Source organism: Podarcis gaigeae (genome assembly GCF_964106915.1).
Source record: "Podarcis gaigeae genome assembly, chromosome: 5".
In the NCBI taxonomy this organism is placed as follows: domain Eukaryota; kingdom Metazoa; phylum Chordata; class Lepidosauria; order Squamata; family Lacertidae; genus Podarcis; species Podarcis gaigeae.
In genome coordinates, this window is record NC_139681.1 from 10,618,984 (window position 1) to 10,643,897 (window position 24,914).

General features: G+C 44.3%; 1 protein-coding gene across 4 annotated transcripts in view; it reads right to left on the minus strand.

The window, feature by feature from the left end:
- Window positions 1-18,528, minus strand: part of NSD2 (nuclear receptor binding SET domain protein 2) — an 80,111-nt gene extending 61,583 nt beyond the window's left edge. For 2 of the 4 annotated variants that reach the window (XR_014564033.1, XM_083738242.1), the window contains exon 1: window positions 18,200-18,528. The gene's annotated coding sequence lies outside the window, so the exon portion shown is untranslated. Of the gene's footprint in view, window positions 1-17,861; window positions 18,073-18,199 lie in introns of those variants that run through there. The other 2 variants (XM_083738243.1, XM_083738244.1) reach the window with 2 other exon arrangements.
- Window positions 18,529-24,914: the final 6,386 nt, after the last annotated feature.

Sequence of the window (24,914 nt, forward strand, 5' to 3'; positions counted from 1 at the left end):
CAGGGGTCCCTTTACCTTTAAGTTTCTTCTTGGTATGAGCTTTTGTGCGCATGCACACTACTGGTGTATCTGAAGAAGTGTGCATGCACACGAAAGCTCATACCAAGAACAAACTTAGTTGGTCTCTAAGGTGCTACTGGACAATATCTATCTCTCTACTGCGTCAGATCAACACGGCTACCTACCTGAATTCAAAGCTAACTCTTAAAGTAAGCTATTAACCATTATATGCTCTATGATGTGGCTTTCACAATGAGGTGTTAATTCAGGGACCACCAACAGGTACCAAGGAGCCCGCAAAGGCTTTCTTTGGTGCCCCCGCAACCCTCAGATTCCCAACTTTCACTTTATTTAAAAAGTAACTTTATAGAAATTTTAGAGCATGAAATGAGGCAAAATGTACAGGTAAAACGCTTCTTACTTTCCGTGAGAAATTAGCCTATTGCACCCTTCAGTCTTTTACTTTTTTAGCCATCTCCTGGTAAATTTCCTGCATACATCCAAGTGTTTGTGGGAGAAATGTACATGCAGTCTCGTATGTATGTATGTATGTATGCACACAAGCAAGAGCGAGCAAGCGAATGTGCGAGAGAGACAGACAGACAGACAGACAGACAAAGATGCATGGAAGTATGGTGTGGGGCACATTCCCCCACCCCCCAGTACTGGGGAATGCTCTGTTACTAGATAGCAACAGTGCTGTGTGTGAAATCCATACTGTGTAATCTCCGCAATTAGTACCAGCACAACATACCGTATATACTCGAGTATAAGCTGACCCAAATATAAGCCAAGGCACCTAATTTTACCACAAAAAACTGGGAAAACCTATTGACTCGAGTATATGCCTAGGGTGGGAAATGCAGCAGCTACTGGTAAATTAGGCAAGGATTATGTAACAAGTTGTGCTGGTGAGAAGCTACACAGTCAAGTGAAAACAGGTTGAAAAATAGAAAAGCAAGGTCTGCAGCCTAAAACAACATCTGGTACAATTTCTACACAAAGAGAAGTTGCTGCCTTGTTTCTTCCATGAATCCAGTCTCTTTTACTATTAAGAAAAAACCCAGAGCAGCTTACCTTGGATTCTGTCTCATTTGCAAACAGTTTCAGCAACATTAAGAAGCCTGGTGCAGGCAGTGAAAATGAGCTAATTATGAGGTGTTCCGAAGCCCATGTAGGAGCCAGGCCCTAGACAGCTACTGCATTTTGTTATCAATTAACTGCTGAGGGACCTGTTGCCTGATCCTTCCAAAATCAATTTCGCAATTTTAAGAGGCATGGAATATGAAAAGTTTCCCTTCAAAGATCTGTGGAGGCTGTTCATGAGAAATCATCTGAAAGGACACAGCTGCCTCTGCCGCTCACAAGAGTAGGCATAGGAGCTGCGGTTGGGAGAGGCTCCTTTTCTCGCCGCTCGTCCCTCTGCCTCACTCAAGTATAAGCCATGGGGGGCTTTTTCAGCATAAAAAATGTGCCGAAAATGTTGGCTTATACTCGATCTTCATGTGGGAGGTCAACTTTTCAGGGTTTGGTGGGTTAAGAAACAGTTATTGTGTCACGACACCTACAGCAGCCATATTGCATGATGCTAAACTTCAATGGCAGCCATTTTGTGACTGGTGCCCACAGCACTTTCTAAAAATTCAAAATATGCCTCCTGGTTCAACGAGGTCTGCGACTCCTGTATTGAATTTACAGAAAAGGCACACGGATCCTTAATTTTTCACGTTGCTAGCCGTTCCTTTCCCACCTCAAGTTAGAAATGAAGTAGTAGACAAAATGTAACAAGCCTGGTCTTTAGCACAGTACCCTGATAATGTTCCTCATGTTGCAGTGCCTCCCTGAGAAGTCCCTACCCCATTATTTGTGGGGTCCCTCAGAAGTCCTTACCCCATGCAAAGATTATGTAAGCTACTTGACTCTGATGTCCACTGCCCAATTCAGAACCAACAGAGACACTTGGTGGCAGATGTATCTCAACAATCCCTCATCTTCTGCTGCTTCCACCCGGGCTTCTCACACATTCGCGGCCAAGATATAAAACCAAAGGACCAACAGTGAGATAGGAGTCTTTGTGGGTCTGAGGTTGAGCAACTACATTCAGGAGGGAATTAAGGCACAACTGGCTTGACTGTCTCAAGAGATGGCAAAGCACTGATTCTCCAGAATCTCTGCCCAACATAGTAACATAATTTCCCCTCAAGATTTTATGTTTTTAAGGTTACTTACAAGTGGGATAACCTATTTCAAAGAACTACACACCTTTTCTCTTCAACAGGAGAAATGTAACCCAGCAGACTTCCTTAACGGGATACAGAAACTCAGGTGGCAAGAAGTATAGGTCTTTAATCTGCTACCACATAGCAAATGCAAAACACACTGAGGTATCACGTCCAACGAAGACACCTGGTAGTTGTGCAACTGAAACAACTGCACTCTGTGACAAGGACACTGCAAGCTCCACTGCCCCAGAAATTGGTCAGTCAAGAACCTGAGGCTAACCTGCAGAACACAGTTCCTACAAAAAAAGAGCACAAGAGACAGCTGTGAGGACCAAGTAGAACCATGGGCACAGCCTCTACTCGCTCAGAAAGAACCAAGCAATGTCCTGGGAGTGCAGGAATGTAAAAAGACTATAGAAGCTCTACTGTGAGTTCCAGAAGCAGCCATCAATAAAACTGAATGACAATATCAACCTAGGGCTGCCAGAACATTGTTGTCCAATTGGAGAACAGCCACCAGTCTACTGAACATTTCAACAACAACACTCCCCCAAAAGATCTCCTGAGCTTATTAGAAATTAGGAGCTGCCTGTATCACTGCAGATTCTCCCATCATTTCTGCTGTTGGGCCATCTGTGAATGTAGTATCCCAGCTGCTGCCCTCTCTGGGACACTAAGAGTCACTGAAGTAGGGTCCTTGGAAGCCATTGCATCAAGTAAGGGTATAACACATGGGTAGGCAAACGAAGGCCCCTGCAGGGGGCCTGATCCGGCCCAATCGCCTTCTAAATCTGGACGGTCCTGGAATCAGCGTGTTTTTACATGAGTAGAATGTGTCCTTTTATTTAAAATGCATCTCTGGGTTATTTGTGGGGCATGGGAATTCATCCATTCCCCCCTCCCAAATATATATATATATATATAGTCCAGCTCCCCACAAGGTCTGAGGGACAGTGGACCGGCCCCCTGCTGAAAGTTTGCTGACCCCTGGTATAACACAAATGTTCTTGGTGAAGTGAATCCAACAGCTTTACAGGACGTCTGGGAGGAAAACCATTTGTGCACAAGGAAAAGGGGCAGTAGCAGTGCCTCACATCTGACTGAATCTCGCAGAATGAAGAGAGATCTGCTTCCCTGATCAACTACCACCATCCTACAGAACAGGGCCTGCCCAATACATTTCGACACCTGAAGCAAACCACAAAATGGTGGTTCCCCACCAGGGAACAGTGTTAGAAACTCAGGTGTATGAGCTTGGCCCCAAATGGCTCCTTAAAACCCAAGGTTACAGTCGCCAAATCGCAATGTCTATCGTTTCCATTTTGAGGTTCAACCGCTCCAATGTCGTTTTCAAATGATGGACTAACTGTGACTGATTATCAGTTAAACATCTGGCTTAGTTCAGATGACAACTTTGAGCTAGGTTAAGAGCTTTGAGAATTTAAAGAAGTTATTTGACCGAGGGACAGTCCAACCTCTTTCTCTTAATGGCGACTGCTCCGGCTCAGGATGCACAGAAAAAGGCAATTCGGTTCCTGAAATTCATTCTGACTGTGCAGATAAAATATAACTGATAGAATTCTACAGGATATGGTAGTGTGTGGAAACAGCCCAGATCCAATGATCCCCAATGGTGGACATGTCAGGCGCCTTCCTGACACCAAAGCATCTTCACTTGGTCACAAATGGCTAATAATCAGTTGCCAAATGCTAATTTGAACACTGCCAGGGAAGGAGGAGTGAAGATCTATACGTTAACACAAGGGGGAAGAAAGATCTACTTTGGGATCTGATGCCCCGAGGATCCTGCTCCCCTAGGCAGTCACCTCACCTTGCTTTATGGGTGGGCCAGGCCTGCTACAGAAACAGGACTAGAGCGAAAGAGAAACAGAAGGGAATATACAGGAGGGATTTATTATTTTTTTAAAAGGCGGCAATGTAAGAGGAAGAGTGAACAAGATAGTGGAGGGAGTAAAGAGCAGAGAGAAGAAGTGAGAACTACAACAGAATAACAGGGAAAGGCTAACCCAGGAGTCAGTGAACTTTTTCAGCAGGGGGTTGGTCCACTGTCCCTCAGACCTTGTGGGGGGCCAAACTATATTTTGAAGGGGGGAGAAGAACAAATTCCTATGCCCCACAAATAATCCAGAGGTGCATTTCAAACAAAAGGCCACATTCTACTCATGTAATAACACGCTGATTCCAGGACCGTCTGCGGGCCAGATTTAGATGGCGATTGGGCTGGATCAGGCCCCTGGGCCTTAGTTTGCCTACCCATGGGCTAACCAGACACCCATGCCAAACAAAGGGAGGGGGGGAACAGCAAACACTACTGAAAATGCTTGCTAAATACTCACACAAGAAAGCCAAATGCTGCTAAAAATCCAAACACACACCACAGAACACAAAAAGGGGGAAAGGAGACACCAAATGCTACTCACTAATGAGAAATCAATGCAGAGGGAACAACACTACTCACTAAAGCTTTCAAGCCAAAGAGAAGATAAAATAGAAAAATAAAGAACAAGCCTGAGAAGCCTTAGAGAGAGAAAAGCAGACAAATGATAGTTGAAGGCAGGCTTGAGCTTGCTTTGCAAAGGCAAAACAAACTTATTTTATTCCATAAATACACATGGGGAAAGAGTAAGTGTAATGAAATGAAATAAAAAATTAAAAAGATTAGCAATGAAAAATTATTAGTAAAAAACGTAAGGGGGTGGAGATTGCCACACTTAACATTATAAAACATTAAAACATTGAAGTATAATTCAAAAAGTAAGCAAGAAGTGGATTACACTGGAACAATAAATAGCACAAAGGAATTTATGGGTCCTGCCTTTTCAATTCACTGATGTTACAACCATTAAATAACCAGTATACTGTAGGCATGCTGAAGATCTAGAAAAAATGTCAGTACTGGCTATTCCTTATTTGCTAGTCTCTGATACCAAGTTACTATCAGCAGGTGATGGATATGAATTTGCATAACAGCATCCTATCATTGGGGTGGGGGAGATTCTTCGGCTGTAGAGCTTTTACAATAAGAGCCCAATTTCTCTGGAGCAAACACTGGAGACTCAGGTCTGAATTGGCTGCAGGCTCACTAATTTCAAAATTTATTAGCTGATCAAGCCCTAAAGCCCCAAGGTAATAATAGAAGAAAAGTTATAGCTGATCCTAGGGCATAAGGGTAGGGGGTTAGTTTTTATTCTCTACACTAAACTCCTGAAAATCTCTACTGGGCCTTCATTGGAATTTAAGGGTAATTGAAAAAAAAAAATGCAGATAAATTTGGTAGCCGGCATCTTCACAGGACAAAAATGGAAAACATTAAAGGATTAAAATCTTGGCTCCAATAGTTTTTAAAATTCATATACATCTTAATGTTAGACCTAAATTTCAATAAAAATGTATAAATACAAAAGCAAACAAACAAAAATCCCAAAAATTATACCAGCTGATGTTTCCAGTCTGTTTTCAGGTAAGCACTCCCTACATAAGGAACATTAAAGGTAAAGGTAAAGGGACCCCTGACCATTAGGTCCAGTCGTGACCGACTCTGGGGTTGCGGCGCTCATCTCGCTTTATTGGCCGAGGGAGCCAGCGTACAGCTTCTGGGTCATGTGGCCAGCATGACCAAGCCGCTTCTGGCGAACCAGAGCAGCGCAAGGAAACGCCGTTTACCTTCCCGCCAGAGCGGTACCTAGTTATCTACTTGCACTTTGACGTGCTTTCGAACTGCTAGGTTGGCAGGAGCTGGGACAGAGCAACAGGAGCTCACCCTGTCACGGGGATTCGAACCACCGACCTTCTGATTGGCAAGTCCTAGGCTCTGTGGTTTAACCCACAGCACCACCCGCGTCCCATAAGGAACATTACAGCAGTTTAATCTGGATATATCCAGTAGATGTGTGGCCACGGCCAGCTGTGCTTTCTCCAGATAGTTGGTTTGCCAATTGCAGTCCTAAGAGGCTAAAGGCACCCCTAGCCACTTGAGGTCACCTGATTCAGAAATAGCCCTAAATTGCATACCTGACAACTCGGTACAAAACAAGCTGCAACTCTCCATCCACATCAGTGGTCTTCCCAAACAATATTTTATCTTACCTGGATAAAACTGACACCAGTTTTAACTTTTTGCCTGCCTCCCAGGGATCAAAATTAGATAATCCATGTGATTAGTGATCTGCAAACCTTTGGATGACCTCTCTTGGAAGTTTCATGTAGGAATTTAAAAGTATGGGAGACTGGTTGGAATCCTGAGGCACCACAAAGGCCAACGGCCTTTGGGTGTTAAAAGTAGTCGATTAACACTATCTTCTAAACATGGCATAGTCAACCTCGGCCCTCCAGATGTTTTTGGCCTACAGCTCCCATGATCCCTAGCTAACAGGACCAGTGGTGAGGGATGATGGGAATTGTAGTCCCAAAACATCTGGAGGGCCAAGGTCGCCTATGCCTGTTCTAAACCTCCCCCTGCCAAAAAGGGAGGCTATATGCTGTAACACAGCCTCTCTCAACATTGGGTCCCCAGATGTTGTTGGACTATAACTCCCAGCATGGCTAGCGGTCAGGGATGGGGCAAGATGTCCAAGAACGTCTGATTGAGAAAGGCTGCTGTACTCTATGTTGACTGGCAAGAAGGAAATTTATTTTTAGCATTCATTAGGCAAAACCTTGTTAATACCCCCATTGAGAAAACACTGGTGCCCTGCATAGGATACTATTCACATCTTAAAATTATGGACACCTGTATTCAAAACAGACATGGAGGGATGTGCAAAACACATCAGCTAAAGCAAGCTCAGGAATGGTTTTTCCCATGAGCAATGATGAAAATAGCTCCTATTGCTCACTTTATAAGATGCATTCCTGTGTATGCCTGCTTGAGAGTATAGGCAACTCCCAATTTACGCAGGACTTATGTTGGAAGGCTCTGCACATTTATGTGAAACGCTATTGGAAAAGCCTGCAAACACCCTCTAAACCCTTGAAAAAACCAGCAGCACTTACCAGATGCCAAACTTTGCCACAATTGCTCCCTCCAAACCTTTTTGCTCAAACTCTCCACAGGCCTCAACGGTCAATGCAAGGGCTCCTGGGGTTGCAATTGCAAAGGCTTGTGGGATTGCTAGGCACTGTTTTTGCAACTTTTTCACGCTTTCTAGGCTCTTTTAGGGCCATTTTTAAAGTCACTTCTGGGTTCTGCCCAGTTGCGCGTCAATCTGACACATGTAATTTGGTTGTTGCCTATAACCTCAATTAAAATGAATGAGATATACATCTGGATAAACAAGCATATATGATTGCTGTGAGAAAAGCATTTGTGAGGGCCAACTGTAGCACAGTATAATGGTGGGTAGATATAGTGAAGTTGATAACACAGAAGCAGGTAGGTAATATCGCAAATGCAGAATTCATAAAAATAGAAAAGGTAAGCTACTTAGGTGAAAAGTGGTTGGGTATAGAACCAAATTTGTAGACTATACATTAAAAACCTTGCACTGAAAATCAGAAGGCTTTAGCTTTTATACACAGGCCCACCAAGAGCCTAGTACAGGGGTATTGATATAGCGGGTTGCTGCAGACATTCATTAAGAACTCTTTGAATACATGCCTACTTTTTGTTTAATGGGACTTACTCCTAGAAATAGGTGCAGGATTGCAGTCTTGGCTTTGCTAGGAAGGGGCACAAGAATGAAAATATCAGTATCAAGGCAAAACAGAACATAAAGTTATTTTATAAAAGAGGTGTATATTAAATCAAATAAATTTTTTAACAGAACTTTTTTTTAAAAAAAATGAGCAATTAGGAAGAATACTGCCTTTCCAAAATGAAAGTGGATCACTGCATTCCTCACTTCCCCAATAACTCATTTTAGGAATAAATGCCCACAACAAACTGAGAATAAGCTCAGGTGAATACAAGTAGACCTTACGCATCCTGCTAAACATACAATAATCAGGCCAGATTAATGTAAGTTAGCCTTGAAGCGGAACTGTGCTAATATGAGGAGAGATGGGAAGAAAAACATGACCCTTCATAGTACAAAGATGCCTCACTCTGGATATGGGAGCGAAATTTTGATGCCAATGATACAAATACTATAGGCCCCCTTTTGCAGCCATTTTATACCTCCTATATTTTCACAGCAGACATCTGGTGTAGCTTAGATTGAGCTAGCAACTTGCAGGAAGTGAGCAAAAACAGTGAGTTAAATGAGTTCAAAATGTGAACCTGCACGTGCTCAGAGTATTTCGTTGATGTAGCAATCAAAGCATGGAGGGTGGAGTGATACATGCTTAATTGGCTTTGTGCATTTTTTTTTATTACTAATGGCTCATCACTTTTTTGCCTATGAATGTTATATTACATTTCTGAACAATCAAATGTCTATTTTTTTTTTTACTATTTTTAAATTTAAAAACACTATCAAGTTGCCTAAATGCTTCATTGTTTTTATTCTTGAGTTTGAGTTCCTTGTAAGATTCAGGCTTGGCATTACAGAACAGTGCCTTTAACAGCTGTGTGGCAGGCAGAAATTAAACTGGGTAAGCCTTTGATATGGGAATGCAATTATTGGAAAAACTTTACCTATTGATAGGTAAAGGTAAAAGACCCCTGGACAGTTAAGTCCAGTCAAAGGCGACTATAGGGTTGCGGCGCTCATCTCGCTTTCAGGCCGAGGTAGTCGGCGTTTGTGCGCAGACATGTGGCTAGCACGACTAAACAGCGTCTGGCACAATGGAACACCATGATGGAAACCAGAGTGCACGGAAACGGCGTTTACCTTCCCACTGCTTGCACTTTGACGTGCTTCTGAACTGCTAGGTTGGCAGGAGCTGGGACTGAACAATGGAAGCTCATCCCGTTGCAGGGATTCGAACCACCCACCTTCTGATCAGCAAGCCCAAGAGACTCAGTGATTTAGACCCCAGTGCCACCTGCGTCCTACCTGTTGATATTGTGCATCTCAGATATCTTATTACCTGTACAGAGTAACCCGTGTATTTTAGGGGGGCTCACCTGCAAAAGGGGGCACAAGTTTTCATGAAACACAAAATGCAAGCAAATGTGTCTCTTTTGCAAGTGCAGCAGAGGACTGAATCAACATACAGCATACTGTTGGCATCGCTGATGGGTGGGATAGCTCAGTTGGCAAGGCGTGAGACTCTGAATCTCAGGGTTTGATTTTTTTTTTTTTTAATAAATTTTTATTAGGGGTTTTTACAAAATAAAGTACAAAAATAGACAACCTTTCTTTTATCTCAACAGAGTTTCATGACTTCTTTGGACTTCCTCACATCTCCCGCTGCCATTTTCATCATCATAAATTTTTCCCAGCAATTTATCATCTAATTTGCAAATTTTATAACCACTTATTTAAATATAATCCTCTGTAAATTAATTTCCCTTAATCTCACTTTACATCCCATTTCGATCCGATTTTGTGGTGGCCAATTATTTATGATCAAACATCCTACTTAACTTTCCACCAAATCACAATATTTTTGTAAATAAATCTTAAATTTCCTCCAATCTTCTTCAACCCTCTCTTCTCCCAGGTCTCGAATTCTGCCAGTCATCTCAGCCAGTTGCATATAGTCCATCAGCTGCATCTGCCATTCTTCCAGAGTGGGTAGATCTTGAGTTTTCCACTTCTTGGCGATAAGTATCCTTGCTGCTGCTGTTGCGTACAAAAAGAATGTTCGGTCCTTCTTTGGCACCATCTGGCCGACAATGCCCAGGAGGAAGGCCTCTGGTTTCTTAAGGAAGGTATACTTAAATACCTTTTTCAGCTCATTATATATCATTTCCCAGAAGACCTTCACCCTGGGACAAGTCCACCAGAGGTGAAAGAATGTTCCTTCATTTTCCTTACATTTCCAACATTTGTTGTCTGGCACATGGCATATTTTGGCTAGTTTAACTGGGGTCATGTACCACCTATATATCATTTTCATTACATTTTCCTTCAGAGCATTACATGCCGTGAAGTTCATCCCCGTGGTCCACAACCTTTCCCAATCCTCAAACATAATATTATGCCCAATATCCTGTGCCCACTTTATCATGGCCGACTTAACCATTTCATCTTGTGTATTCCATTTCAACAGCAAGTTATACATTCTTGAAAGTACTTTAGTCTTAGGTTCTAACAATTCTGTTTCCAACTTCGATTTCTCCACCTGGAATCCTAACTTTTTATCCTTTTTAAAAATTTCTTGAATCTGAGCGTAATGTAACCAGTCTCGCACTTTGTCTTTCATTTTTTCCAAACTCTGCAATTTCCAATTGTTGCCCTCTTTCTCTATTATTTCCCAATATTTCGGCCATTTGGCCTCCATATTGGGTCTTTTTCGGGCCTTAGCCTCCAGAGGTGATAGCCATCTTGGAGTTTTATTTTCCAATAGGTCTTTGTATTTTGTCCAGACATTAAACACTGCTTTCCTGACAATATGGTTCTTAAAGGCCTTATTGATCTTAACTTTGTCATACCATAAGTATGAATGCCAGCCAAATGCATTGTTAAAACCTTCTAAATCTAACACATCAGTGTCCTCTAGAAGTAGCCAGTCTTTTAGCCAGCAGAAAGCTGCGGCTTCGTAGTACAACCTTAAGTCTGGCAGGGCAAAGCCCCCTCTTTCTTTCGCATCAGTTAATATCTTAAACTTAATTCTGGGCTTTTTGCCCTGCCAGACAAATTTAGAAATATCTCTCTGCCACTTCCTGAAGCACTCCGTCTTATCCACAATTTGCAATGTTTGAAATAAAAACAACATCTTAGGCAATACATTCATCTTAATAGCAGCAATTCGGCCTAACAAAGAAAGCTTCAATTTTGACCAACTGTCCAAGTCTCTCTTAATTTCAGACCAACATTTTTCATAATTATCCTTAAATAGACTCAGATTTTTTGCTGTTATGTTTACCCCTAGGTACTTTACTTTTTTAACCACAGCTAGTTCTGTTTCTCTCTGAAACCGTTCTGACTCTGCATCTGTCAAGTTTTTTCCCAACACCTTAGTTTTCTGTTTGTTTAGTTTAAAGCCCGCTACCCGACCAAAGTCCTGAATCAATTGTAACACTCTTTTTGTACTAGATTCTGGCTCTTGCAATGTCAAAACAAGGTCATCTGCAAAAGCTTTAAGTTTATATTGTTTCACTCCGATCTGAATCCCTTGCACCAACCGGTCCCCTCTAATCAAGTTCAAGAGCACCTCCAGGACAGAAATAAACAGCAAGGGGGAAATCGGGCAGCCTTGTCGTGTCCCTTTTTCAATCTTAAACTCTTCTGTAACCACATTGTTAACTATCAGTTTTGCCTTTTGTTCTGAATAAATCGCGTCAATCCCATTTTCAAAACCCCGCCCCACTCCCATTTCTTTTAAATTCCCCTTCATAAATTTCCAAGAAATATTATCAAAGGCCTTCTCCGCGTCTATAAAAATTAGAACTGCTTTAGTGTTAATATTTGTTTGCAAAAGTTCCAAAATGTCAATAATGTTCCTTGTATTAGCAAATAAATGTCTTCCTGGGAGAAAGCCTGCCTGGTCTTTATGAATTATCTCATTTAAAACTCTTTTGAGTCTTCCTGCCAAAACGTCAGCAAATATTTTATAATCCACATTTAAAAGGGAAATGGGGCGGTAGTTCTTAAGTTGTGTCTTTTCAGTTTCTGATTTTGGTATCAATGTGATGAAAGCTTCCTTCCACGATTCAGGCGCCTTCTTTCCCTCCATAATTTCATTGCTGACCTCCATCAATGGTTGAATCAAATAGTCACTTAATGTCTTATAGTACTTGGAGGTCAAGCCATCTGGCCCTGGAGACTTGCCCAACTTCATATTCTGAATGGCCTGTTCTATCTCTAGTCGTGTTATTTTACTATTCAGGAGTGATCTATTTTCTTGTGATAGTTTTTTAAGTCCATTTTTCTCCAAAAATTTTGCAATCTCTTCCTCCTTTTGTGGCCCTTGAGTGTATAATTTCTTAAAATATTTCTGGAAACATTTTCTAATTTCCACCGGGTTCTGAATATTCCTTCCTTCTATTTCCAAATTTGTTACTATGTTCAGCTTTTGTCTCTTCTTCAACTGCCATGCCAGCAGTTTCCCACATTTATTAGCCGATTCAAATGTTTTTTGTTTCATTGATTTAATCTTCCATTCTATTTCCTGATTTATCAGTTTGGAATATTGTGCCTGATGAAGTTTAATTTCTCTCAAAATCGGCTGTGACTTCGGGTTTACTCTTAGTTTCTTCTCTAACTCTTTAATTTTCCCCAAAATCTTGTCCTTTTTCTCATTTTGTAGTCTTTTCTTTATGGCGTTCTGTTGTATCAAGAACCCTCTCATCACAGCTTTGCTTGCGTCCCAGATTGTTCTTTTTTCCACAGCAGTGTTCAAATTTATCTCAAAATAGTCCTTTATTGTTTTTTTGGCCTTCTTGATAATCTCCTGATCTCTAAACAGGTTGTCATTCATCTTCCATCTAAAGGAGCCGGTTGGTAATAATGTCATGTCCATTTTCAACGCGTTATGATCGGAGCAGGTCTTTGGGCAGATTTCCACTTTCTTCACCTTAGGAGCCAGACCTCTAGAAATCCATATTTGGTCAATTCTTGTCCAAGTCAGTTGGGCTTCAGAGAAAAATGTTCCTTCTTTCCCTAAGGGGTTCTTTGTCCTCCATATATCAATCCAGTCCATGTTGTCTGTCATTTCAAAAAAGGTCTTTGGTAGTCTGCCTTCTTTAGTAACCTTTTGGCTTTGTGACCTATCCATGTTTGTAGAAACGATCCCATTCATATCTCCCATCATAATGATGTTATCATAGTCCAGATAATCCAGCATAATCTCATGCAACTTCTTGTAGAATTCTGATTTCCCTTCATTTGGAGCGTAGATTCCTAATATCAAAATTTTCTCTCCTTGGTGCTGTATTTCAATTGCCAAAATTCTTCCATGTTCATCTTTAAATAAAAATTTTGGTGAGAGGCTCTCCTTTGCATATATCACCACTCCTCTCTTCTTAACTAAGTCCGAAGATATAAATTCTTGGCCTAACCTTTTATTTACCAATATTTTTCTGTGGAGCCTAGTCACATGTGTTTCTTGTAAACAAGTAATGTCTAGTTGCTCCTTTTTTAATATGTGAAAGATTTTCTTCCTTTTTTCCGGACTGTTGCAGCCATTTATATTCCAACTTAAAAGTTGCAGAGACATCCTGGATAGATCTGTTTAGTTTCCTTGGGATGGTATTTTGTTCTGTAAGTCTTCAGGGTTCTGAGGTACAGGCACCTGTGGTGGTTCAGGCCCTGAGGGTAGTTCAAGTCCTTTATGAAGGTCCTCTCCGTAGGCAGTCAAAAACTTATCCCTATCTTCCAAAGTTCTAATTTTAATCTTCTTCCCTCTAAAGGTAAAAGATAGTCCTTGGGGAAAGTCCCACCTAAAGATGATTGAGTTGCTTCTCAGCAGTTTTACTAAGTCCAAATATTCAGATCTAAGATCCAACAGCTGTTTAGGAATGTCCTTAAAAATCTCAATTCTTTTGTCCGAAATGTTCAAAGAGCTTCCGTAGTGCAGGCCCAAAATCTTGTCCCTTTCCTCCTTTGATCTCAACGTAATCAAACAGTCTCTGGGCCTTTCTCTCTTTGTGAGTCTTCCAAGTCTGAAGGCTGACACAATTTTAAAATCTTCCTCCTCTAGACCCCAGAACTTGGAGAATTCTTTGGTCAGAAACTCAGCTAGATTACCTTCTTCCACTTCTGGTATCGATCTTATCCTTAAATTAATCTCCCTGTTCCGAAGTTCCAACATGGAGAGATAGGTCTGGTGTTCCCCAACCTGCTTACTGAGCGGCCTTACTTCTTTTTCCAACTCTCCCACTCTTTGGCTGGTCTCTTCGGCCAGTTTCTGATTTTCACCTGCAGCCTCCTTCAGTTGTCCGATTGCTTGTGCATTCTGTGCAACTTGCCCAGATAATTTGTTTAAAGTTTCTGTATTAAGGTCAATTTTCGCAGTTTGTTGGTCAACTTTCCTCTCCAAAGACTCCAATTTCTCAAGAATTCTCTCTAGTACAGAACCAGATCCTCCTGAGGCCATCTCTTCTAGTTGTAAATCCTCAGTTTCTTCCTCCCCTGCCTGTGACAGGGAGGTAACTTTTTCCTCCGAGGGCAAAGTGGGCACAGATGATCTGCGTGCTTGTGAGGCTGCAGTTACGGTTGTCAGAGTTGTTTGTCTGGTTCTTAGTCCCTTTCTTTTTGCGCCACTCATTCCAAAGTTATCTAGCAGTCAAGGTCAAGCTGAGTTATTCCCATGGGAAAGCTACGGCCCAGATGGTAGCAGTCAAACAAAGGGCCGGGAAATAGAAAGTAAAACAATGTTTTTGTTGTAAATCCTCAATCCTCTAGGGGGAGCATAAAATGTCCTAGGAAGAAGAGTCCATTCCACATACGAAATCTGAACCAATACTTAGGGATCTTCACAAAAGTAGTTTTAGCAGAGTTGGTTTTAGGTTTGCCACAATATTTCAAGTTGTGCTTACTGGAGTTCCAAAATGCAAGAACGTAACCATTCTGAATTCCCTCAGACTGTCTCAAAGTTTAAATAGAATGTATCCAAATTTGCAGTCTGACAGTTCTACTGCTCAGGCAGTTCTGACACCTGGGCTTCTTAAACAGAATTGTAATCCACAAAGAAAGGAGTATATAGGTCCTAATAAAAGTCCAAAAATCAATTGCTTACAGTCTTTAAAGGGAAAAGTAATTTCTGCGGGTGCTCAATCTGAGCTGTCAAAAGTTCTCTCTATGCCTCCACTCCTCCTGCTCTTTGCTTTAAAAGTCAATGGCTGCGGAGGACGGACTTCCTTTTCCTCGTCTCTCCGCTTTCAGCTTATTTTCAATATTTTTAGTCCCGAAATTTAGTAAAGTCCTCAATTACTCACGGGTTGTTACGTTTTAGAATCTTGTGTTGAAGGAAGAAAGGTCGGCGCTCACCGGCAACGGCAACGCGGCTTCGCTCCGCTGAATGCGCATAGACCCACAGCGCCGCTACCCCCTCTGCGATCCGGAGCCCCTTACGGGGTTCCCTCAACGTTTCGGGGGTAGCTCCTGGCGCCCGCCGGGTCCCGAGACCGCAGGCTTCCGCTGCCTGCGGTTTTCCAGAATGGGTCTCCGCTTCGCCGTAGCGGACGACCCTTTTCCAGCGTAGCTTCCCTCTCCCGGTTAGGAAAGGGCAGCCATTACCGTTCGCGCCGCCTCCGGAAGTCCTGAATCTCAGGGTTTGAACCCCACATTGAGCAAAAAGATTGCAGGGGTCCAACTAGATGACTCTCATTGTAAAATCTTATTGGATGAGAGCAAAAAAAAAACACACCGTATTTTTCGCCCTATAGGACGCACTGTCCCATGAGGCGCACCTAGTTTTTTTGGGGGGAAATAAAGGGGGAAAATTATTTTCCCCCCCAGGCGCGGGGCTGGGGAAGCCCGAGCTTCCCCCGACCCCAGCCCAGGCAACTCTCTGCAAGCCGCGGGAGCCCGGCGCTGGGCTCCCGCACCTTGCGGAGAGCTGAGCTCAGCGCGCCCAGCCTTCGGCATGCAGGCAACTCTCCGCAAGCCGCGGGAGCCTGGCGTGGGCTCCCATGGCTTGCGGAGATCTGCGAGAGGGGTCAGTGCACACCGGCCCCTCTCGCTCTCCAGGCTTCAGCGAAAGCCTGCATTCACCCCATAGGACGCACAGACATTTCCCCTTCATTTTTGGAGGGGAAAAAGTGCGTCCTATGGGGCGAAAAATACGGTAATCCATTAGATTCTGGACAGAAACTGTTAGGTTTCTTATGCTCAGCTGTGGGTTCTTTTGGACAAAAGACTTCTTTTAAATCCAGCTTCAAGCCTTGGGCAGGGTGGAGTGGAGAACACGGTTTTGCTTGGACAGGTAGATGACAAAATAAACTGCAAAAAGCATTTGGAGTTTTGCTCAGATTACTGGGATCTTCAGGGTGGCTCAGGAGAAGAGTTCCACATTATTTAAGAGGCCCTCATATTTCATAATACATGGTGATTGGCACAAGGTCACTCAGTGAGCTTCATGGCGAGAATGTTAGCTAGTCTCAACACCAAAGTCCTGGTTGCCATCGGTTCTTAACTCAGTTGGGCTTACTTCTTTTTACACATACATAGGATTGTACTATGTACCAATGACTGCTGCTCTGAGGCAGCACCAGCCTATTTTTTAAGCAAATTGTTTTTGTTATTTAAACATGCATTGATTTTTGTATAAAATCATGGGGATAGTGATAAATGATACCCATTATAAATCAGTTTATACAGCTAAAACAAGAAGAGACCAATCAAACAAAATCAATTGCCAAGTACCAATGAAGGAATCAAATCCAAGCCTTTGTAAGCAAAACAACACCTGAGTTAATATTTCACATTTTTGTTAAACAGACCAGTTTAATATGCTCTACAAAAGAACTGTATAAAGAATGTCACACTTTTAAAGCAGACAGATGTTAGCTATATGCTCTAGTTTTAAAAGTCCTTTTGATTTCCATTCCCATCACATTCTAGCAATTACACACCCCTCCTTTGTCATGTTTTCATTGTGAACTCATGGGAGCTCGATGCACTTTATGGGCAATCCTCAGGTCAGCTCATAAGTTTACTGTTTACTGAATCCCATCTAACAGCTGCACAGCAAATGTTGTATTTCAAGAGACTGAAGAACCAATCTATTAATGTACTGTACATTAAAGCAATTTAGTATTACAAAGATTCAGCATGTGTGCACCTCTGGTGCCTTCAATGGAGTCTATTTCCCCACTTCCATGCCTTTTAATTAGGTGACCCAAAAGCCCTAGGTTTCAAAACCCTAGGAAGTCGGTCTCTCTGATCAATTGCCCCAGACTGGCTTGCGCATCCCTAGGAATGCAGAAACCCATGCACGTGGCAACGAGAAATAAAAGAGCGATCTATTATTGGCTTTTAATTCCCTAGCAAAAAAAATAAATAAATCTGAAACGTTTCAGTCCTAGGAGATGCAAGACCGTGTGGCCCCTTCCCCTCTGGGGGGAAAAAAACCCCAGCAGCTGCTGCGTTGTGAAGCAGCCCCAGAGGCGTCCTTTGCAATCCCATTTCCCCAGTGGAGCTACGACCGAGGCTTTTCCTTCTTGCCAGAAGGACATCGGGCCAAGCTGGCGATGTGCGGGCGGGCGGGGTTTGGTTGGTGGGTGGTCAGGAGAAAAGGTCTTCCCAGGCCAATCGCCCCCCTTCACAGCCAGGCTTAAGCCGAGGAGGGAGCGCGCCCTAGGAGGGCTTATTGCATCCCTTTCCCATACGCCGAGCAGCAGCAGCAGGGCTGGCGCACCGCATCCCCAACCGCACAGCGCTCCCTTGGTGGGGAATGAATCAAACATGGCTTCCTTCCCTGCCCATACGTTCCCGGAGTTGCATCCTCGCCCCCTCCCTCCCGCAGCCCAGGCAAGAAGCAGCGGCGGCGGCAGCTGCTGCCTCCAGCCAAGGGAAGCCCTCGAGCGGGCGACCCCACAACCGGGTCCCGAGGCCGAGAAAAGCCTCCCAGCCCCCGTTCCCCCCCCCCCAGACCCTCCCAACTCCGGGCCCCGGTTCCACTTCTGACCCTTTCTTCCCGAGTTACGTCTCCCGCAGAGGCGGAGCAGGAAGGCGCCCCGACCCCGGTGCGGTCGCAGGGGGGGCCGGCCCCGAGGGGCGTCTTTCTGGGGTGTGCGAGGGGGCGCCGGAAACCCCCGAGGCCGGGAAGGAGAGGGGGGGAAAGCGGCTCCGTGCCTCGGGTGAGGGAAGCCCGCCTCGGAAGGAGGCAGGCGGGACCCGGAGGACCCCCCCCCCCGGCCCGGCCCGGGAGACGGGCGCGCGGGAAAGAACGGCAGGCGCGCGCCCCCGCCCCGCAACCCCTGAGGGGAGGCCGGCCGCCCGCCCTCCCGCCCTCCCGCCACTGACCTGCTGCTGCTGAGGCGTTCTGAGGCGGGGGCCTCGCTCTTTCTCTCGGGCGGTGGGCTCCCCCCCCCCTCGGCTCCTTCTTCCCCGGCCGCCCCCTCCTCCTCCCCCAAGCAAGCGAAGAGAGCGAACGGGCCGCCGACAGACCGACCGAGCGTCCCCTTTGGTCTCCGCCTCCTGCGCCTCACCGCCGCCGCCCCCGCCCCCCCCCCGCAGCCCAAAACCAGCGCGAAAAATGCGCCGCTCTGATTGGCCGGCGCCGCCTTCGCGCCGCAACTCCCGAAGCGGTTCATTCAAACCAGCCGCGCAAGCCGGAGGGGAGGGGCGCGCACGCGGCGCCCTCGGGTGGGAGGGGTGGGGGGAGGGAGGTGGACCCGATTCGGAGGCAGGACGCGAGCGAGCGAGCGAAGGAGGGAGGGGGGGAGGAGAATCGCGCGCTGTCATCCTATGTTAAGATATAGAGTTAAGATAAATGAATGAGGGTAAGGATTTGCTGATTTGATTATGTAAATGGGATACAAAAAGGGGAGGTGAGAGGAGGTCAAGGAAATAAGTAAATGAGTTTAAAGTTATAAAGAACGGATTTGTTTTTAATTTTTTCTTATTTTCTTTTTGTCTTTTGTATGTTGTATGTTGTATTTTTTATTTTTTCATGTATTTTTGTACTTATGTCTCTGTAAAACTTTAATAAATATTTCTTTAAAAAAAGAGAGAGAATCGCGCGCTGACCTGCCCACAGCTCGCGATCCGGAACCCTTCAATACTTGCCTGGCTTTATATATCCGTACACACCCACAAGGCTCTTAGTTCAGAAAACCGTAGCAAAATCCCTTTTAAATCATAACGTTATAGATATAAATAGACAGATAGGTACTGTAACATAAGAAACCATAACAAAAATCCGTTTTATGTGGAGCCCTTTCATAAGGTTCCAGAGCCTTTCGCAGCATCAAAACGGTATTAACAAGAACATAAAAACGGGTGGGAGGTTTTTAACGTATTTATTTATCCCCCTTAGTTTTAAAGCATCTATGTGGGGTGGATTCCTTGGTTGGTTGCAAGTTGCTTTGGGTTGCCTTAGGCAAGAGAAAGTGCCTAACAAATTTAAATAACACCAACAGCATCCTTATAAAAAATGGTATTAAGATAAGCAGCAGAAAAGCAGTTGCTTGATTGATGGTGCAAGCCTAGAGTTGGAAGGGACCCCAAGGGTCATCTAGTCCAACCCTCTGCAATGCAGGAGTCTCAGCTAAAGCATCCATGACAGATGGCCATCCAATCTCGGCTTAAAAACTTCCAAGGAAGGAGAGTCCAGTTCATCAGCTCCAGAGGGAGTCAGTTCCACTGTTCAACAGCTCTTACCGACCAAAGTTCTTCCTGATGTTTAGGAGGAAATTCCTTTCTTGTAACTTGAATCCATTGAAAGGAGAAAACAAGCTTGCTCCATCTTCTGTAATGGATGCTGAGGAATGGTGCAAGGAACGTCATGGGAAGAAGGCTCAGAGCCCGGGGCAGGGGCAAAACTAGGTTTTATTTCACCTGGTCAAAGACCCAGTTTGGCACCCCTACGCGCATTTGCGCACACAGACTGAGAGCCTCAGTGGTGCCCCTTTGCAGGCTTCACCTGAGGCAAAAATCCCACAAAGCCTCCTGTTATGTACTGAGTTGAATAGGATCCAAAATGCAGCAGTCTGATTGGTCCTAGAACAATAGGATTCAGAATGCAGCAGTCTGATTGGTCCTAGAACAATAGGATTCAGAATGCAGCAGTCTGATTGGTCCTAGAACAATGCAGCAGTATGATTGGTTCGCAGGAACCACCCAATCCAGCTCCAGGTGGAAGTGAATCCACAAATTGATTGGCCTACAGGAGAATCCCGGAATTAGCCAGTCATGTGCAGCCCATTGTGTAAATAATGTATATAAAGCAGATATTGTGGGAGAACTTACATTCCTCCTCACCACTATGAGCTGAATAAAGAGCATGAAATCCCCTCTCGACTCCGAGTATATTTCACCTCCCCACCCCAATAGCTACGGCTCTGCCCGGGAAGCGGTGGTGGGACAAAAATGAGTAGTCAGAAGGAAAAGAGGGAGAAGACTTGGAAGAGGTGTTGAAAGCTGCAGAGGTAACAGGGCTTGGTGAGCCAGGAAAGTTGAGAGAGAAGGGAGAAGTACTGAATCGGAGGCCGAAGCAGGTGAGTGGCAGGTGAGAGGTCAAGAGTGAGTCTGGCTGATGAACAGTCAGGGGTGTCTCCACCTCCCGCTGCAACAAGCTTCCCTCCCCCTGACTCCCAGAACCAGGAGAGACATGAAATGGGCAGAGCAAAGACAAGCTGCACACAGACACAGTCTCTGATTGCTTGGGAAAAGCCCTGGAGAGGAGACATATACAGCTACTAGGAAGTGGGGCCTTTAATCTGGGCAACTGGTTTCATGGAGTACACTGGTACCTCGGGTTGCATACGCTTCAAGTTACATACGCTTCAGGTTACACACTCTGCTAACCTAGAAATAGTGCTTCAGGTTAAGAACAGTTTCAGGTTAAGAACGGACCTCCGGAACGAATTAGGTACTTAACCCGAGGTACCACTGTACATGCAGCCTACATGGGATAAGCTGCCCATTTAGGCCTGAAACTCAGCCAAGTCTGTGAAGATTGTGGTTTTGCTATTAAACAGTTAACGTCAACGTTGAATTTTTATGACTTATTAACCTACACACTCTATTACATCTTCCAGCACTTTAGATATTTGAAGATGGCTATCATCCTCTTTTCCAGGCTAAGCATACCCATTTTATTAATGAAAACAGGGACACCTTTGTTAATTCCAACACCCTTTTCTTCACACCAAGAATTACTGCCAGAGTCATCACCCATTGTACAATGCTGAAGGCTCTGCTTTGCCTACTGTATAATATATTAATTTACTCTGTGATAGCTTTTCCTGCACTGACGTCCAAAGGAGGATTCATTCTGCTCCATGTAGATATTTTTTATCCTGGCTGGCCCTGCCCACAACACATCCAGCCTCCATTTGTTGCATGGCCTCATATAACCAACATGCTTAAGTTTAATTAATGCATGAAGGAGTTAATGCCTTGGGGAAACTGTACTACCAGACTTAGGTAGGTCACTGCCCTGCAACTTGACAGAAAGATAATGAAGGCCATTTTTCACTTCAGTCTACTAGAAAAGCTTAATATGTGAAGACAGTCTGAGCTGGTTGCTGCAGCTCAGATCTGATAGCTCTTTCAAGCCATTATTGTGTTCCTATACCAGTAATTTAGGAATGTTCACTGCTGTAACTAAGTCGTATTTTATTGCCTGTGCAACTTTTTTTGAATACTGTGAGGAAAAGCACATGAATATGACCTTTGAAGAGTTAGTAAGTACAGTGGTACCTCGGGTTAAGTACTTGATTCGTTCCGGAGGTCTGTTCTTAACCTGAAACTGTTCTTAACCTGAAAAACCACTTTAGCCACGCCGCCGGAGCCCGATTTCTGTTCTCATCCTGAAGCAAAGTTCTTAACCTGAAGCACTATTTTTGGGTTAGCAAAGTCTGTAACCTAAAGCGTATGTAACCCAAGGTACCACTGTACAGTAAATTAAAGACTAACAAGTGTGTAGTCTTTTTCTAGACCAGGGGAAGAAGGGAATTCTTGAAGGGCATACATTAAAGGTCTAACAGCCTATGTTTCTGTGCTCTACTTTGCTGGATATTTTGTGATTTTAAATCTCTGCTGGGGTTCTCACCAAAGAGTACTTGCACCAAACTTGGATCTTGACATCCAGGAATTAATTCTGAGTATGCCTATTTGTTCCCTGCCAGCCAACAGCATGTCTGCAAAATGGAGACACACTACGTCCAAGGCCCATCTATATCTTGATTCCAGTAAGCCTCTGGACAAAGTCCCCCATGATATTCTCACAGAGAAGCTGGTCAAATGTGGGCCAGACAAAATAACTGTTAGGTGGATTTGTAGCTGGTTGACTGACACCAAACTGGGAGAGGTAGTTAATGCCACAGAAGACAGCACTGGGATTCACTATCAATTTAACAGATTGGAGAACTGGGCCAAAACGATCAAAATGAATTTCAGTGAGGATGAATGTAAGCTTCTAGCTGAGCATGAGCCAACAAGTGTGATGCAGCAGCAAAAAAGGAAAAAGAAAAGAAGCTAATGCTATTCTAGACTGCATCAACTGTAATGTCCAGATCCTGGTAAGTCATAGGTCTATTCTGTCTTGGTCAAACCACACCTGGAGTACTGTTCTGGAAGCCACAATAAGAAAGGTGTTGACAAGCTGAAATGTGTGCAAATGAGGGCAACCAGGATGATCAGGGGCCTGGAAAGGTTGAGGGAGTAGGGTATGTTTAGCCTGGAAAATAAGGGTGAAAGAGGAGAGCGCAAAATATGGTCTGAAGCTTAACATAAAAAAAACGAAGATCATGGCCACTGGTCCCATCACCTCCTGGCAAATAGAAGGGGAAGAAATGGAGGCAGTGAGAGATTTTACTTTTTGGGGCTCCATGATCCCTGCAGATGGTGACAGCAGTCACGAAATTAAAAGACGCCTGCTCCTTGGGAGAAAGGCGCTGGCAAACGTAGACAGCATCTTAAAAAGCAGAGACATCACCTTGCCAACAAAGGTCCGTATAGTTAAAGCCATGGTTTTCCCAGTAGTGATGTATGGAAGTGAGAGCTGGACCATAAAGAAGGCTGATTGCTGAAGAATTTATGCTTTTGAATTATGGCGCTGGAGGAGACTCTTGAGAGTCCCATGGACGGCAAGAAGATCAAACCTATCCATTCTTAAGGAAATCATCCCTGAGTGCTCACTGGAAGGACAGATCATGAAGTTGAGGCTCCAATACTTTGGCCACCTCATGAGAAGAGAAGACTCCCTGGAAAAGACCCTGATGTTGGGAAAGATGGAGGGCACAAGGAGAAGGGGATGACAGAGGACGAGATGGTTGGACAGTGTTCTCGAAGCTACAAACATGAGCCTGACCAAACTGCGGGAGGCAGTGGAAGACAGGAGTGCTTGGCGTGCTCTGGTCCATGGGGTTATGAAGAGTCGGGCACGACTTAAACGACTAAACAACAACAAGCCTGGAAAAGAGGAGGTTGGGAGGAGAAATGACAGCCATTTAAAAATTTTAAAGAGAAAAGCTTGTTTTCCCCTGCTCGAGGGTAGGACTCAAATCAATGGCTTCAAGCTACAAGAAATGAGATTCCAACTAAACATCAGGAATAACTGACAGCAAGAGCTGTTTGACAGTGGAACAAACTCCCATGGGAGGTGGTGGACTCCCTTGGGGTTTTTAAGCAGAGGTTGGATGGCCCTTTGTCATGGATGCTTTAGCTGAGATTTCTGCATGAGGGTGGGCTAGTTATCTCTCCGGGTCCCTTCCAACTCTACAGTTCTATGGTTTGCCCAGCCTGATTAATTTACTTTATTTAAGTAGATACTCTGAACTGGAAGAGGTTTACTGCTAGGTGGATTTGTAGGGGGCCAACTAACGAAACCCCAGGATTGCTTACTTATGGCGAGTACCACATGGCTTTTTGTCCTAGGCCAGTTGTAGTTCAATGTAGGGCTTTTTTCCCCAGCCAGAACTAACTTAAACTCAGCTTTGGCACCTCTCAGTTGGGCGCCATTCGCATTATAAGAGACACCTCTTTTTTTCAAAAAAATAGCACTGGGTGTAGAGGTCAGAGTACTGGAATCAGACCTGGGAGAGCCCTGGGTTCAAATGTTCCCTTGAAGCTCGCTGGGTGTGACATGGTGTGACGTCCATTGCCTCTCTCGGCCTAGCCTGTATCACAGGGTCATTGTTGTGAAGCTCAACACGGGCTACACCCAAGAATTACCAACGATAGAAGAATGGCAGGTGAAGATGACGGATTTTTCGGAGCTAGCCAACCTAACCGGAAGAGTCCGCGACCAGAAGGAGGAGTATCAGGAAGAGTGGATTAAATTTAATGATTACTTAGTTAAATATGTTAAGTTAAATTAACTGAAAACAGCTTGCAGATATTTAATTGGCTTAGGATTTTATGTTAAGGGATGAATGAATATGTTTAATTTCACAATGTGAAGATCTAAGGATGTTAATGTTTAAGTTAAATTTTATAAGAACTGTGATTTGGAAAACCGTTAAAAGGATATGCAATGAAATTCAACCAAGGTGAAGCGAGGAAGTCACTTAACAATGTTAATAAGTGTAATTTTCAATATGGCTGTGTTTGTCCTATGTGTATGTTCGTTTATAATGTTGTGAAAACCAATAAATTTTTTTTGGAAAAAAACACACATGGGCTACACGGAGGAAAAGGAGGCTACAAATGTAATAATAATAATAATAATACAGTAATCCTAACATAACGCAGTAACAAACAAAACAATGACACCCCCCAGGAGTTTGCTGCCGCCCTAAAGTTTAGGCGGGGAGAGGCACCCCATTGCAGCCGCCTCTCTAAATTTCCCCGCTCCCCGTGAGGAAGCCGCCGCTTCCCCTCAAGGGATGAGGTAAAAAACAAAAATGGCGCCCGGAGCCGCCCCGGATGCTCCAGGCGCGGCCTCGGGTTCAGCGTATCAGGAGCCGGCGGCTCCGATTGGCCACTCGGCCGTCCAACGGGATTCCGCGGGAATCGCTTCGAGCCGCCGGGCTCGGCTTCCCGGCGTGCGCCGCTTCTCCCCTCCCTCGGA